This window comes from Typopeltis vanoorti, chromosome 1 (assembly GCF_054136105.1).
Source record: "Typopeltis vanoorti isolate ZY-2024b chromosome 1, IOZ_Tvanoo_1.0, whole genome shotgun sequence".
Lineage (NCBI taxonomy): Eukaryota > Metazoa > Arthropoda > Arachnida > Uropygi > Thelyphonidae > Typopeltis > Typopeltis vanoorti.
Genome location: NC_143549.1, coordinates 113,882,593 through 113,900,515, shown reverse-complemented (window position 1 = coordinate 113,900,515; position 17,923 = coordinate 113,882,593). Strand labels below are relative to the sequence as shown.

The 17,923-nt window shown below is 36.0% G+C and overlaps 1 protein-coding gene across 1 annotated transcript in view; it reads left to right on the top strand.

Moving 5' to 3' along the window:
- TrpRS (Tryptophanyl-tRNA synthetase) overlaps positions 1–17,923 on the top strand; it is a 166,753-nt gene that overhangs the window by 89,501 nt on the left and 59,329 nt on the right. The window lies entirely within an intron of this gene.

Here is a 17,923-nt window from a genome sequence, read left to right as displayed (position 1 = left end):
GTTAAAGTGATGAAGATATATTTATTTTAATATGATAATGGAAGATTTTAATGCCTAGGTAGGAAAGAAAATAATCCTGATGCTGATTAAGAAGGAGAGGTTTCTCCTGCTTTTCAATCATCCAGTACTCCAGTAGAAACTGTTAAGTCAGGTAGATCAAAGCTCTCTATTTCTTTATCCTCACACATTGTTTCTTCACAGAAACTTCTAACTCGAGTTCCTTCTGAATTGGAACAGTGGTCATGTTCACAGCTAAACTTTGAAGTGGGCATCAACATATCCAAATGAAATACGAATTTCTTATGTCACCATCACACATGAAAGACTTCAACACAGTATCAGATAAATGCCATTATGGCATGGGTCCGAAAAAAAGTGATCCATTGACATTACATTTTGAAGAGCTGGAAGTTGTAATCTGTGGAATACTTCATGTGTGTAATTAGCAGGTTTGGGATTAGAAGCTTATCCTGTAAATGGTTGTTAGACAGCTATTTCTTGTGTAAATTTAGCAGAAATGGTGGATGTTAGTTTCTGCCGTATAGCACCTGTGGAAATATCTGAGTCAATGAGAAAACTCTCTGTCAGTGAGAAGGGACTAGTGAGGTTGCAAGAGAGGTTCATCAGTTATCCAGAATGCATTCTTCTGAAGAGCATTGAGAATATTTAGAATGGTTTTTTGGTGCACATCCCAAATGCATGTGTAGCAGCATTCTAAGTTGGGCAGATTTGAGATTTGTATGGATTTAGAAGCTGGACAAAATGAAGATAACAATTTTTAAACAGAGTATGTGTAGAAGTGATGTAATTATGTCAGGAAAGACTAGGAGTTTTGAGTCAGTCCAAGAAGAGAGATCCTGGTCCTTGATTGTTGAGATGACCAGTATAAAAAGTAAGGAAGAAAAGTTTTTTTTTTTTTGACATAACATAAAATTCTGTCTTGGAAGCATCAAAGGTGACTAGGTTGTCATCATCCCATCGAAGGCTGGTGTGAAAATTTCAGTCATGGGCATTGGTTGTGGATGATCTTAAGTTTAGAATGTGTGAACATTATAAAGTTTATTGTATGAGTAATGTAAAGTGTTGTCTCTGACAAAACTGTGGATAGGATTTGAGATAAATGAAAGACGGTCATGTTTATGTGTGAAGAAGAGGATGGGTGACATAACAGAACCCTAAGGAACCTGCATTAGTAGAGAAATCTGAAGAGAGAACGCCATCCATCACTACACACAATAAATGACCTGAGAAAAAATCACAAGTCTATTATAAAGAGTGGTGATTTGCTGAGATTTCTCTGCTAGATTATGTCTAATACCTTGAAAATATCTAGTGCAACAGCATATCAAATTATCATGCAATATGTCTAATATTGCATGATAATTTGATATGCAAACCTTTCCACTGCTATGGAACTTGAGTAGCAGAATCCATATTGTTGGTTGCTGATTAACTGGCACTTCTCCAAATAATGTGATGAGGAAGTTTGCTGTTTTCTCGTTTGATCTTTTCCATTAATTAGCACTCACTATAGTGCTTAGAGAGCACTATAGTGAGTGCTAATAGGTCCATAATCTGACACCATTCATTTCTTCTAGAATTGGCTGAATATGGGTGTGCTTTTCATCATTTGCCTATATTATAAAATGTTATAAATTATTCTATAATACTATGGAATATGTTATAAATAATAAGTATATATTATAAAATAAACAGACTATATTGTAACTAATAGGCTACCGTATTTTTTGGACCATAAGACGCACCTTTTTTATGCACAGAAATCGACTTAGAATTGGTGTGCATCTTATGGTTTGAAGGTAGGTGATACCGGTAAGCCTTGGATTCCCATGTTTTCAATGTGAGCCAAACACGTGTCTCGCTTCATATGTGGGAATCCCCGATATTTTACATACAAAAACTTTACTGCCATCAATAGTAGTTAGTGGGCAAGCGTATGCAGTTTTGAATGGACAAGACAATTATTAAGTCTTTTAAAAAATGCAGCATAAGTAACACGATGGATTGTACTGAAGATGACTTAGTTTTTGAAGAGAGTGATAAAAATAGTTCAGACAATAATACAAAAAGTGACAGTAATGTCACTTTTTGTATTATTGTCTGAACTAAGACGAGTGAAGACAAACTGAATGCTGCTGGTACAAGTTATGGTAATAATAAATAAAATTCAAGGTTTGTGAATATTTTTATATAATAATATATTTTTTCTAAAAATTGTCTCATAAATTTGGGGTGCATCTTGTTGTCCGAAAAATAGTATGTGTCACTCACATTATGTATTAAACTGTATTAGCTGAACATGAATCATAATTTTTTTTCTTAAGTATTTCCCATTCATACATCTCTTCCTTCAAATTCTTTCATCAGCTGTACTGCTGCAAGCTGGTTTCTAAGTCTATGATAGTTGCCTACCTCATAATTCTACATAAATTCTTCTTCCTTGATATATCTACTTGTCTATTTATCCTCCAAATCAGGACTACAGTCACTCTCACCATTTTGTCCTGCTCAAAACTGAAAGCTTCTGATTTTAATTCCTCTGTATACTCTTCTCTTAAACTAGGATGAAGATATATCGCTAACAACAATAGTCAGTGAACCTTTTCTTATCATCAGTGAGCCTTTTGCATCTTCTCTCCATGTGAATTTGTGCACATCTTTATGTTCGAACATGGTGTTAGTAATAACTAGTCTATTTTCCTTTTTAGTTGTCAGCTGATTTCTCTATTGCCTCAAAAAATTCCTCCACTTCTTCCTTAGGAGAACCACCTTCTGTAGGATCATGGACTTAGATCTCATTATCCAGTTCCCCATTTTGATATTTGTCCATGTCGCTCTGTGATATTGTCTGCCATTCAAGAAGATTATCCTCATATTTAGTGTTGAATATTATAGCTACTCCTTCTTTTTCCTTGATTGTTCCAGAATATAACATCTTGTATTTGTTGTTAGAAAGATCTCACCTGTTTTTGTCTTCTTTGTTTTGGTAACACCTATTATGTCAATCTGTCGATACTTATCCATATTTTCTGCTAGTTACATTTCTTTTCCATTGATACTTATGTTGATGGTGCCAATCTTGACCTCTGCTAAAGTTGAGTTGGGATATGTTCTGGTAACTAATTTTTCACGCTGATTCCCTGGCAAAAACAATGGGGAACTGGTTTAATCAGATGATGTCCCTGCCATTATGAAATTCTATCATGTTATTCTGGTTTAAGCCAATAATAAAATTTAGTTAGCTAAATCCCAAATTTCCAGCCCATCCTAATTAGTTCAGTATTCAGGTAGATTACTAACATGGTACACCACAAAGCAACATAGTTTTGCAGATGACAGTACACTCCAGTCCTCTTTTTTCATGACAAGCCTTGCAATGCTCAGATATTCTCTGAGATCTATCATTATCTTTATCTTAAATGCTGATCTCCTTTTTCATATTTTAATGGATTGAGAACAACTTTATCAACTTTACTGCTACAAAAATATAATCCTGTCTTATTTTGTTCCAGAAAGATTACACTTTACCTTCCCTAATCTCTGATAATACCCAAAGAGATCTGATGATGCTCCATGCTTGATCAGATCTCTTTGGATATTGTCACAGGTCAAACAACTGCTGGGTATCTGCTTACTGTCCAGCTTCAAATATGCTAGACCAGCTTCTTATCTACTATTTCCATTCCACTGACCTCTGCTTTGGAACAGTCTTCCTTATAGTTTCCCCTAAGGGTTACATCCTCCATTTCATAAAACATAGCAGCAGTTTCTTTCTTCTTACCTACTGCTATGGCCAGGGTAGGTGATAACCTCAGCACATGCTGAGTGGTGGAAACTTTTATCTCCTCTCTAAAAGGATGACTCAATTAAACAGTGAACAGTTACATGTGACTGCTTAGATTTCAGGAATGGCATGAGGTTATAGTAACACAATTTAATTGGAACAAATAATACTACAGATATGAGAGATTAGTTGACAACATCTGTCTGCTATATTTTTGGTTAAGACAACAGAGATTTACTCTCTGCTGCTTAATTAATGCAACAAAGACTGATTGTTGTTACACATCTAATTGATAGAGCAACCACACTTAATCTGTGTATTAATTGTAAGTTTTTTTTTACATAGTTTAAAGCATTGCTTAAATTAACTTTAGACAATTGAAACACTTGCCTTAATGGTAGCTTTAGTTTCACTAAATTCTGCCTTTAAAATCTTACTTGCCTTTCAATTCACAACACAGTATGTGTCGGGATGTTTCTACAACTACAAACACAGCTCTCACTGAACTACTACTTAGAACTGTATTTTTACATATTTCAGCTTCAGGTGAACCAAACAAAATTTCTGTCTGTTTTGAAAACACAAGCTGGAATTATTCTCAACAAGAAGGTTATCTTTTGCTTTCTGAACTAAGATTAATGGCATACTCTTTTTGGCAAGTGTGTCGACTAATTTTGATTGATGGATCATTCTGTACCTTAATACTACAGATGCAGTATTTCACAGATTTCTACTTATGAATCACTGTCTTTGCCAGTAATTTCCAGCAGTAATTCTTGGCTCCAGTTTTACAACTCTCTCTTTCTTCCTCTTTGTTTTAACAGCAAAGTCCTAGCTTCTTACAAACACATCCTGACTTCTTTATAACTGATGATGACAAGTTCATTGGTCATAAACGAGTGAAGTGCAAGAGAGGGAGAGAGAGTGTCCTTTTTCTCTCATCTCCTTTTTTATATTGCTATGTCTTGCTATTGCTATCATCATCAATTCTCATCAGGTCAAGGCAGGTTAAGTCCTCTAATTAAGGGTTTCTAGGAAATTTAATGCAGTCAGTTTGCCACTCCTCTGCTGCACCTCCTAAAAGCAAGTATTTACGCATGTAGATTTGTGTGTTCATAGGACTAGTTTGCCTGTTTTGAGGGACAAAAAACCCAAGTTTCCAGGAGAAAAAAATCCTCCAACTCCGTATGAGACTGGCTAACCATTTGATTGAAAACATCCAATAATGGTTCCTCATGTCATAAACAGGATTTGAACCTGGGTCTTTCCAACCAAAGGGTTTGTTTATATCAACTGAGCTATGGAGGCTCGTCTTGCTCCATAAATATGTGTATTACGGGACCCCTCTTTGTATACAACTATGATTCTTCTTTCAGGAGTGATGCTGTATATTTGACCATTATGAGGAATATATATTTGAGTCAACCTTGAGACACATTATGCTAATTGCTTATAAGCATACATCTACAACAAAATGTTTCCTCACATGAAAATGAATGCTTGCACCTACTTGCCTGCACACAGCCCCTCACATAGAGTTGATTTAAAGGGGGGGCTTCATAAAGAAATAATAGAGATTGCATAGTAAGTTGATATATGTAGGCTGTATGTTTGAATCATACCACCAAGTTGTACAATTCAGACAGCCTATTCTCAGATAATGTTTCTCACTGTCTTAGAATAGGAAGGTAGTGGCATGCCACAGTTCTATTCATGGAACACTACTGTGCACCTTATTTATTAATGATATTTCATGTAGAGATATTCAGTTTGCTGATGATGCAAAGATGGAAAGGGTTATAAAGAATGATGCTGAAGTCTCTTCAGGAAGACTTAAATAGATTTAGGTTGGACAGATGAGTGGGGTTGCCATTTTATTCTTAATAAGTGCAATGTTGTTGCACTTTGGAATTCAGTAGTATAGCTATGGTTATGTACTATTGATGTAACTGTGTCCCGAGAGGCAGATGATATTTAAGATCTGAAGATTGGTGATGATTGACCAACACTTGAAATTCAGAGGCGCATTACAAGTGTTATGAATGTTGTGGTGCATTGCTCCTGTGAGAAAGGGTGCTGACATAGAGATAAGAAAGCCATTGTATAAAGACCTGATAAAACCACATGAACTGTTATATGGAGATTGAATCACTGGTTTCCATTGTGGAGGTGGTGGGAGGGGTCTAAAGACAAGTAGCTAATACAATGACTGAAATCTGGGTTATGGGGATGAGGTTGAGGTAATGTAAATTGTAGAGTTTAGTGGGATTTTACATAATTACTATGTAAGTGATTATGCATAGAAAGGGATGCTGAGAAGGAAGAAATGAGCTCATTCCTGGAAATTGTAAAGAATATGTTGTCGGAGTGTATTGTGAATGTCAGGAGTTACCAATGAGTTTAAGGTTCAGTACAGCAGACTCCTGAGATAAGTCTGTTGAATCTATGGAAATTTGTTATTAATAATAACAGTATAAACTGTTAACCATTTGTTATTAAAGTACTTATAGCTTATAGTATTTATGACTAACCTTGGTTATTTATAAATAACTGTTTATAAATTTATTTATAAACAAACAAAGTAAAACTCATCCTTTTATTTGTGTTTTTATGCCATTGCTTTTTGTAATCTAACTGATCTTTGAAGTTGTTACACTAATTCTAATAAGACTGCGTTTGAAATCAATATATTTATTGTTTTATGCCATCTTTACCAGTTTAAATTAAGCAACTATATTTAGTTAATAAAGAATTTAATGTGAATTCTAGATACTTGATTCTATGTCATATTTTCTGCATATATGTTACCCAAATCCTACTAAGTAATATTCCATCAGTGTCTCCATTATTTTGCCTACTCTGCATATCATAAGTCATCACCATTTCCTGATATGCATCTTCAAGGGATGTACAGGAAATTGCCAATTTCTTGCCCATCCCTGTGATAATAGTCTAACACACTTAATTTTTCATTATGAATAGCTTCTTATCCATTAGTTTTTTTTTTTTTTTTTCAAATTAATTTGTTATATTTCAAGTTGCCAGTATTATCAGCTCTTGCATTTTGGTATAAGTCATGCCATCTCCATCAACCCTAGATATTAGTCTTCCCCTGGATTTTTTCTGTTTATGTTGCAGCAGATACCTGTTTTATTAACCTTTCCTGTTTAAGTGACATTGCTACTTAGATTAGATCTGTTTATACATTCTTAAATGCTAATCATGTCAATTTCTTTCTGATATCATTATATTTTTTATATACAGTAAAACCCCGTTTTTACGTTCCCGCAATTTACGTTTTCCTGCGATTTACGTCATTTTTTGTTGGTCCCATCTTAAGACTTATTCTTACGATATATTGTTTTCCTTCCCGCCATTAACAACTTGATGTGGACGTTATTTTCCATGATTTGCGTTTTTTTCTCGGGTGACAATACTGATTTTCTAATTGATTTCTGTGGAAATCTGCGCATTTCTGTTCCCAGATGGCATTGCTTTCGGCTGTAGTTTCATTTCCACTATCACGGTCACTTGCACACTTGCAGCAGTAATGTAGTGATGAGCGATACCATGATTTTTCAATCACAGTACGAATTGATATTGCAGAATTTCTGCTACATAATTTAGCATGTGAAAGTTGCTTTCAAGTTGCGGTGGTGGATTATCCATGTTAGTAACATGGAGAAGAAAGACAGAAAATGTATTTCTGTAGAAGAAAAGATGGTAATTCTGCAACATGTAGATTGGCATGCCGGAACACGTGAGCATTAAGCAAAAGATCTTGGACTCTCCGTGTCCTCTTTGAACATGATAGTAAAAAACAGGTCAAGCATTGAACCCGATGCAAAGCAATTTGGTGCTATGTCCAAAAAAAATACGAAAAGCAAAAACGATCAACAATTAAAGATTTTTTAAATAGATAAATGTAAGTAATTGTAAATTCGTTTATTTTGAGTTATTAAATTTTGTAATCTAGTATATAGACTTACATACTAGCAGTAAGTCATATTTTAGCCTTTTTAAAATTTTTTTTTTACATTTCCTGCTTTTTACACTTTTTAACATCAGTTCCCTGAAAAGTGTAAAAAAGGGGTTTTACTGTATATATATATTTCTGTTCATTCCTCAGTTTTTCTTAGAAATCATAATTATTATTCCTAATCTGCAATCAGCTGTTTATTTATAGGTCTGTAGGTTAAATATTCATTGAACAGTGTTTTATACTAATTTAGTATTTTGATTAATTTTTCACTTGTTCCACATAAATTTATTCTGCTGATTCCCCACCAAGCCATCCTTGATTTCATTATTTATTTGCATATTCAATTTACCATTTCATAAATTGTGCCTAGACTTAAATTGCCCTGGGGTTCACCATTGAGAAAGCAGTTAATATTTTCTAAGCTTCTGTCCCTGTTTTCATAGTTTTTTTTTATCTTTTTTTATTGTAGATTTTCATATACTTTTTTTTTTCAACTGTTATTCAGTTGAGTTAGAGTACTGAAGTTGTATTATGTATTTTCTCCCAAATAGTTGGATTATTTTCCTCAGGATCTTCTGTATTCATACATGCTTTGATTTTCTAATTTCACTTTAATTACCCAATCTTCCTTCCTCCTTGAACCAGTACTTAACCAACTGTTCTTCCAAATTTACTAAGTGTGACCTTCAGAAAAGGATATGCCATAGAAAAGAAATCTCAATGACTGAGATTTTTTTTCCTATGGCATATCCTTCACCACATACCACTGTCAGTCTTATATCCTCTAGCATTAAATTGGTGTTAAATGAGATTATCTCTGTGATTTCTACTCTTCATTTTGATGATTTGATTGCTATTCCTATTCCCCTTATCTAAATGCCTGCTCTGACCAAACAACAAATAATTTTGACTGACAGGACGGCCTTTTTCACTCCCCCCCCCATTCTATCTATCATTCCGACCACAGCATGCATCTTCTTGGCATTTGATAGAAGGACATCAACAGATTTCTGAATGGTTTGAATACCAGTCTTCTGGTCCTGATGATATCCTATTATTCCCCCCCCCCCTGCAATTTGTATTCTAGAATTCACAGCCAGCCTGTTTTGTCTTTATAATCTTTGATGCATAGAAACAAGTCATATTTAGCCCATCCCATGGGCTAAATGAGGAGGTCAAGAGAAAGGAGATCAAGTCAGCTATTAAGTTATCATGGTGTTTTCATTTCAATTCTATCAAAAGTATAATGGAGAGGGTCATCAACAGTCAACTTCTTCACTACTTGGCAGCTCACCAGTTAGTTATTGACCACCAGTATGAATTCTGCCACTACTCTACAGCAGATTTAATAGCAAAAGTTATCCACCTTTTAACACAAATCATGGAATGGTTTGGAGAAACCTTTGTGATTGTCACTCTGGACATTTGTAGAGCATCTGTGTTCTTGCACAGAGGCCAGCTTACTATGCTACCAATTATGGTTTGTTTTTGATATTGGCAGGTTCTTCTATGCTTATTTATTGTGTCATAGTGGATGGTTTCCTCTCCTCTGATTTCCTATCAATATCAGAATACCCTATGATTCTGTATATTTGCACACAGTTATCCACCTGTACATTAATGTTTTCTCACCTTTTCTAACCTCAAATCCTAACCATAGTTTTGCCTAATGGTCCATCCTTTCATTTCTCTCCTTCATTTGACAGATCTTAAATTACTCAAGCATTCCTTCAAGATAACTACTGCCCCAAATTCTGATCTCCTTGCCATTATCCAGTGGGGAATAGGTGATCTTGTAACCTTTATTGCTACCAAAATATAGTCCTCTTTCTCTTAAGAAAGAAATTACTTCACTCTTAAGACCCCTCCATGTGGGGTACCTGTTCTGGGTTGAAGGACTTCCTAATAATGGTGCTGGCCCTTTTCATTCTGAATATTTTTCTATTCTTTTCTTTATTTCTCCTGAGTCTTTTTGGCTCTCCTATCTTCCAGATCTCAGTTACTGGGATCCAGTACCCTTCTGCCATGTTTGCCAGGCAGGTGTGACCTGTGGACATCTTGAAAAGACAATTCTGATAGTCCTGCATTACTTTGCCCTGTTGCAGCAAGATGGGTGGTCCCAGATGGCCCAGCCAGAACCACCAGTCATCTAGTGAATACGCCTGCAAGGAGTCAGCTATGTTACAGTAAGTCTAGGGGAAGGACTTAAGGATTGCTGCAGTGCTGGTATAGCATCTGAAGTAATCCTGGAATTCCACTTATTTGCTAGACAGTAGACATTTATGTGTGATGCTGCAACGTGCAGGGATCTGTGGTGCCGAACCAAAAAACCTCTTTGATCATGAATCCTTCATCCTCAAATTTTCCAGGAGTCATCACAAGGCCCAACTAAGTAAAGATTACATATATATATATATATATATTTTTTTTTTTTTTTTAAATCATAAATAAGAAACAAAAGACATCTGACACACATACCATAAATATATCATGGTTTCTTATCATTCATGCAACAGGTGAAAAGCCAATAGGGAAAATGTTACCCCCCTTTATTCAAAAGGGGTCTAGAAGGATTGGCAGGATCTTCCAAAAGTACAAAAAAATTTACATCCCAGTGTTGTGATCGGAACATCATGTCAACAACATGATGTTCCGACAGGAAAACAACTGCGAGCAACGTGTGTGTGTGTGTGTGTGTGTGTGTGTGTGTGTGTGTGTGTGTGTGTGTGTGTGTGTGTGTGTGTGTGTGTGTGTGTGTGTGTGTGTGTGTTGGGGGAGGGGGGGGGATGCCAGTTATGTTACAGTAGCGAACAAATTAATCCAAACAAGCAATTTTCATCAAGTTTTGTTTTGGTTGTTGTTTCAATTCACAATAGTTTTGGTTTTGTTTACTATTTTCGGTTTTGGTTTTAGTTCACTATTTTGGTTGAGTGCTGCATGTTTTAACTTTCTCTGTGACGTTTATTATTGGTGGTGTGTGTGTTTAATAGTTTAACAAGTTGACATTCATAGTGTTTTATTCATTTTGTGTAGCTATAAAATGGATACATATCCAAGAAAGTGTTCAAAAATATGTACTCAACACACATCCATGACTCAAAGACAAATTGCCAATGAGTGTTGTGTTGGTTTTGGTATTATTGATGCGATTTTAAAGAGGTTTAGAGATGGGTACCTTTTCTCCTGACAGAAAAGGAAAAATATGAATCCAAGACTTAAATAGAGACTTGGCAGCTAGTGGGATTAATGTGTCTTACATGACAGTCCGTGAAAGATTGTTGAAAGTAGGGAGGACTGCCCACAGACCAAAAAAAGAAACAACTGTTGACGAAGGCTATGCAATAAAAAAGAGGCTCCAATGGGCAAAAGTGTACAATTTCTTTGTCCAAGGAGCGTGAGTGCCAGCCTCGTTAGCCAAGTGGTTAGCGTATCCACTCTCTAGCCAAGAGGTTGTGGTTTCGAATTTCACACACATCCATGCCCTTGGTGGAATGTCCTTCCAACTCTCTGTGGAAAAGGACATCAGTGACCCTACCATTTCTACTGTCAACTGCAGTTGCCCCCCCTGGCAGGGGGGGGGGGGCTAACACTAGGCAGGAAGCCAATGGACAAGGAATCGAGCAGCATATTGGTGGGTGGGGGGAGGCATTAAATCCAGGCATTAAAAAAAATTCAAGTTCCTAACCATTTAACTAAAAAGTTGTTCTGGAGTTGTTTTACATATGATTGTCCAGGATCGCTTGTCTGTTGATGGTATGATGAAAAAGGGACCAGTACATAAAAATATTGGAGAAAAAAGTGATCTCACAGATCCAGGAAGACATAAAACTCATCTTCCAACAGGATCTCGCTCCTTGCCACACTTCAAAACAAGTGAAAAAGTTCCTCAAAAGTCACAAAATTCAATTACTTCAGTGGCCAGATAACTCTCTTGACATTAACCCAATAGAAAATTTGTGGGTCATAGTGAAAAAAAGACTTGGAAAATTAAATTGTGATACAAAGGATAACTTAATAGAATCCATTATAAAAGTATGGTTTCGAGATGCAGAAATAAGAAAACTGTGTTCTGCATTGATAGAGTCCATGCCTAAGCAAATTAATGAACTTATTGGGAACAGAGGAGCACATATAAATTATTAGGTGAAGTAAAAGTTTAATTTTTGTACTTATTTTCTTTCAAAATTAAAATTTTTCTTGAAAATGTGAGTATTCGGATGAATTTGTTCACTACTGTAACATTTCAGTAAAATATTCAACTATTCTAGCAATGTGATTATGATATCAGAATGGGATCTCCTTGATGCTCCAAATGAGGCAATATGTTCAGAGCCTAAAGATCAAGGAGTGGGAGGTATGAGGGCATCCTAACACATTAGGGATAGTCACCTGGATCCAACCAGGAATACCATCTTTACTTTTTGACACCCAAACCTCTAACATAGTGAAATCAGAATATCTCATCTGTCCTGTTAAGCTCTACATCTTTAATCCCTTAAGATAATTTAAATATCAGAAATATGGGTGCCCAAACTGCTTGTCATGGCTCTACCATATGTGTCCAATGCAATAGTAGAGAGCATGAAAATAAATCGTGCTCTTCAAAGAAATCTAAATGTGTCAATTGTGAGGACGACCATTCAGCCTGCTTCCATTGCCAGAGGTGGAAAAATGAACAAGAGATTAAAAAGCTAAAAACCAAACGAAATATTTCATATTGGGATACATAGAGGTAGCGGAAGCTAGCTGCTACACTGGAAATCCTCTTACACCTGAGAAGATGGCAGTTAAAAAAAAATCAAAAGCAACACAAACCTATATGTCTATTCCACCAGCTGATAATTTCAGGATACCTGAACTTTAAGATTGTGAGTGCTTCTCTTTAGAGTGCATTAATCACCAAACTTATGATTTTTTTCATTCTTGAAATATTATTGTAAGTGTCACTAAAAGAAAAGCCATCAGACACCTCTACGTAAAATATTAATTGACAAATACAAGCCAGACAATGATAAGCCCTCACCTTCTCAGAACTGTAATGTCTATAGAGCCAATATAACAGAGAAATTCTTACAGTGGAACTGTTGCAGATTCTGTCAAAATATCAAAGACATCAAGGATCTTCTGCTGAAACAAATCTATCTGTTTCTATCTCCTTCAGATAGAAACCCAGTGTGGACTCCATCTTGAGGCATTTCACTATCACTCATAAAGGGCAGAACTGGAAATGGACCTGTGCTCATGAAGGAGTCACTATTCTAGTAGGCAACCATACTTCTTTTCAGTGTCCAGCTTAACACTATTCTCGAAGTGGTAACCATTTGCCTGTCACCGAGATATCTCATTTCAGTATGTTTCATTTATTTACCATCAGGTTCATAGTTAAATCAAACCAACCTTCATAATCTTTGCACACTTACCTCAGCCCATACTTCTTATGGGTAACTAATAGGCACCACACTCTGTGAGGTGGTGCCAACATGAATGGGCCATATTGTTGGCACCCCCCCCCTCTCTCTCTCTCTCTGTCTCTCTCTCTCTCTCTCTCTCTCTGTCTCTCTCTCCTTAATAATAGATGCAGTACCTTCTTCCATATGCCTAATCTATTCTGCAATAGATCTTACAGTTTGCTCCATGCTATTCTTCTACTGTTTATGTGAGGAGTCAAAGAGAATATATGTGGAAGTGAACATTTTCCTGTGATTTGCACTATATCCTGATAGGAAACATGTTCCCCAACACAGATGTCCATGTCAAAAACTGGCCAATCTGACTGGAATATTTTTATTCCAGTCAGATTGGCACATCGCAAAACAGTTATATTTGTAACAGGTTGTACTGTTCAGGTAGCAACAAAAACTGCAATTACACAAACATCTCGATTTCTACTATATGCAATGCCAAGGAAACCCTGAGTGCCAACCAGCCAAAATAAAATAAAATAAAACAGAGAATGAATGTTATTTCAGAGATACCCTACCACATCAAATCTCATTGCTTTTAAATATACTTGGGCCAGAGAATGGTATATTAAAAATCAGAATCAAAAGCATTTGTGAATCAAGTTTACATAGGCTGACCATATTTCCTCGAGACAAAAATGGGACAGGGGTTATGTAATATTCTGTATTCCTGAAAAAGTAAGATGATAAAAAAGCTTTACTTAGCCCAATATGTATGATGATAAAACGTTGGTAATTACTTCTGATTTGGTACATGCTGAAGAAAATTTTGGTTCATAAATTTTATTGAATCAATGTCGACAAGCTATCATTTGCACAGAAACTTTGGCCATGACTCACAGTACGATAAGTAACAAGAGCTTCACTTGCTGCAGTTTTATCACTTTTGCTATCACCATCACGTCTCACCATAAATGAACTAATATTTTTAACTGAAGCCAGAGTCTTTTCAGCATTCTTATGTTTCTGGCTATGTTGATGTCCCTTCTACCTCCATGAACAAAAGAAAAATGGACATTACAATGTTAGCATACCACTTTTGTTTCATCACTTCACAGCTTGTCCAGTTTAATAAATTTGAATTCTTTCTGAAGATCATCATTAAAACTGCATTTTCACTTCTTTGACATTGCAAGGATAGATTTAAAGCGTTAAAAAATAAAACTTAAACTTTAAATAATTCGAAATTTAAACTACTGGCATTGAATAACAAAGCCACTGGTTAACATACAGACAAAACAAAAACTAATGCTACAGCAGAACAGACGTGCAAGTGTTGCCAATATGTATTTATTATTTTCTCTGAATAAATCACTGCAGATATTTAGTATCGAACAATGTGACTGCATGGTTATACAGTACAAATTACTGGTATCCATGATATTGATATATGATTATAGGTTATGAATATTAATTTATGATTGACCAATATTAAAGTATATTTATAGGTTTTATTAAAAATGGGACAAAATTGACATTTTTATTAAAACAGCAGGACGACTGGGAAATATGAAAAAAAAGGTACTGTCCCATTCAAAACGGTACATATGGTCAGCCTAAGTTTACATCATCTAATGATTGTGCAGTGATGCAAACATTGTAGGGATAAAATCCAGAAAATGATAGTTAGATTTAGAAATACCATTTATCTACATAATGGATGTATAGTTGCAGAACCCAAGGCAATTGCAAACATTTTTAGAAGAGGACTTTATCAGAATCTCAGCTACTGCTTTGTATCCTTCTAAATTTTTGATGTTGAAAGAACAACAAGAGAAATAGCAGCTCAACTTTTCTACAAATCTGCTAGAGCCATGCACTCAGTTTTTCCCCTTGAGGTAAAACTAAAAGAGCACTTTTGCTCTCTCATGTCAGTGCAGCAGGTCCTGATGATGTCCATTAAGAGATGATAAGCTGTCTCATTCTCTTAATATGCAACAGAATTATTACACAACAAATCCAAGGAGTCCAAAGACTCATCAAGGGGAGGGCACCTACTCTGCAACTCTCTCTCCGCCACTCAATCCACCAACTGCAGCGAACCGCATCATCTACACCAATGCCATCTACTGCCCATCACCACCACCACCACTAGTATTTTCACAGACAATCACAAATATTCATGCCCATGGTGGATTCAAACCTCCTTTTGGCTGGAGAGTGGATATGCTAATCACTCTCAGCCAACCAGTCTGCTACTGTGGAGGAGTTTCCAGATTCGTGGCATAAGTCAGTTGTCTTTGCCATCTCAAAACCAGGAAAAGATCCTATACAAGCAAACCATTATCAATCTATTGCACTGACTAGCTGTCTTTGTAAGATATAGGAAAAAATGGTAAATGACAGAGTTATCTGGTATTTAGAAAATAATGATCTCTCCAACATGCAATGTTGCTTTCTTATATACCATTTCTTATAGACTATTTCTTCCATCTAGAAACATGTAAGAGATGCTTTCTTGAAACATGAACATCTGGTTTTGGTTTGATGTGTAAAAGCTGATGTCACAGCCTGGAGATGTGGCATATTAAATTACCTTTACAACCTTAAAAACACTCCTCTCCACCGAGCCTTGCAAGTTCAAGCATGAAGCACATTATTATGTCATTAAGAAGAGGATGTTCCCTAAAGCCATGTCTTAAGCATGACATTCTATTCTTTGCTATCAAACTAAACTCCTATCCTATCCTTCTTATCTGTCTAGGATGGGTTGAGTCCCCTCCTAATGAGGGGGTAGCTGGCTTATTAATGCAGTCTGTTCACCACTCCTCTGCTGCATCCCCTAAGGGTGATATTCATGACTGTATCCGTGTGTGTGTTCACGGAGCCGGTTTGCCTGCTTGCAGGATGAAAAACCCCAGATAAACTGGGGTGGAAAATCCTGCTGTCCATGCCCAAGACTGGCTAACTTGGCTATGGCTGAGGAAGATCCTTAAGCTCCTCACATCGTCATCGACGGGAATCGAACCTAGGACACTCCTTCCCCAGGCATATGGTTGGAAAGTGCATAGCCGCTAGATTAACCGTACAGACAAAGTAAATCAGTCACTGAAATTCAGCTTTCTCCCATAGTAGACAGTTCTCTGTATGTGAAGGTCATTGAAAATGAACTTCAAGAAGCAATCAATTATATCTATTCATGGGCTCATAGTAATGAGTTCAGGTTTTCAGAGAAAAAAATGTCTATGTACACTCCTAAAAATGCATCAAAAGTCAGCTTCAGGATAGAGTGCAATTGAATAGTCGATGCTCGCATGCACTTTTCTTTTAATTGATGAATGTGTGCAAGGAATGTAAGCTTTCTATCAAAACTTAATCATAAGAACTTGGTTTCTATTATCCCAGCAGCAATGGAAGCCAAATTCTTGGACTCGTTTTTGATAGAAAGCTTATTCCTTGTACACATTCATCAGTTAAGTACGAAAGAGCATTGACCATTCCTCTATGCTCTATTCTGTACAGAATTGGATACAGTTGATCTTATAAATAGGGTATATAAATAGCTGCTGGTGCATTTCGGTTTCCCTATTCAAAGTCTTTACATCAAAGTAAATGATTTTACTCTATTTTGATGGAAACAGTCATCTCCTAACTAACTGTGCTCCAAAAGTAGTCTCTTTAACATCCTATGTGGACTAGTATTTTTTCTATAGGATAAGAAGTTAAAATTGCACACATTAGACTGCCATTTGTCTGTTTGGTATGCATGTAAAAGGATTATACAAGCTATTAACATGAATGTTGACATTTCTACCTCCATGGCAGGTTTGCACTCCTTCATGCATCTTCTCACTGTGCCTACCATTAGCCTTGCACAGCAAGATGCCATCCTCTCTCTCTTCTGCATGATCCACATGCAGTGCTTTGTTTGTTACTTTCTCTGTTTACTTGTTTGTCAGTCCCCTATCTCAGACAGTTAATAAGAGCAAAGTTAATAAATGTTAGTCATCCAAGTACTAACAAATAAATTGTGTGCAAGCAAGCTAGTCTATAGAATCTATTAACAGCTGATGATCCACTTATATATATGAATAATGTAACACTCATCTTACAATATGCCATGTTCTGATGAATTGCCATCATTTCACTTGAGAGAGAGAGATAAAGATATGCAGTTTTTTACTTATCTGGGGCCATGTACTCCCTGGTAGATCTTATCAAACTCAAAGTGCATATAATTTTTAACTTTTTTGCAAAGAATTAATTTATACACATGGATTTGATCATAAATGCAATTTGATATGAAGATTACTTGATTTTTTTATATTTCTTTTCTTCTATATAACTTATTATTTACTTATTTATCTATTTATTTTTTCTTCCCGTCAGTACTGCTGAAGCTTTTATGTCACATTATGACTTTTGCTATTGCTAATAAACCAACCAACCCTCTACCTTTGATAATACTATAATCTTCAGGCAAAACCAGAATTCTCTGATTTATACCTCTATCCTTTCTTGACACAGTACACAATATATCCATAACCTCCTCATTCCCAAAAAAGCTTGGTGTCCTCTTCCATTCAAGAGGTACTGCTTCTCACCTGTACACTACAAACACTATAGAAATGGATTTTAGGCATATCTGCCCAAATTTTAGAATACTATCGTATTTGGAGTAATGGGCAGTGCAGTTAATGTATGATCCCTATCTCACAGATTCATTCTGGGTGC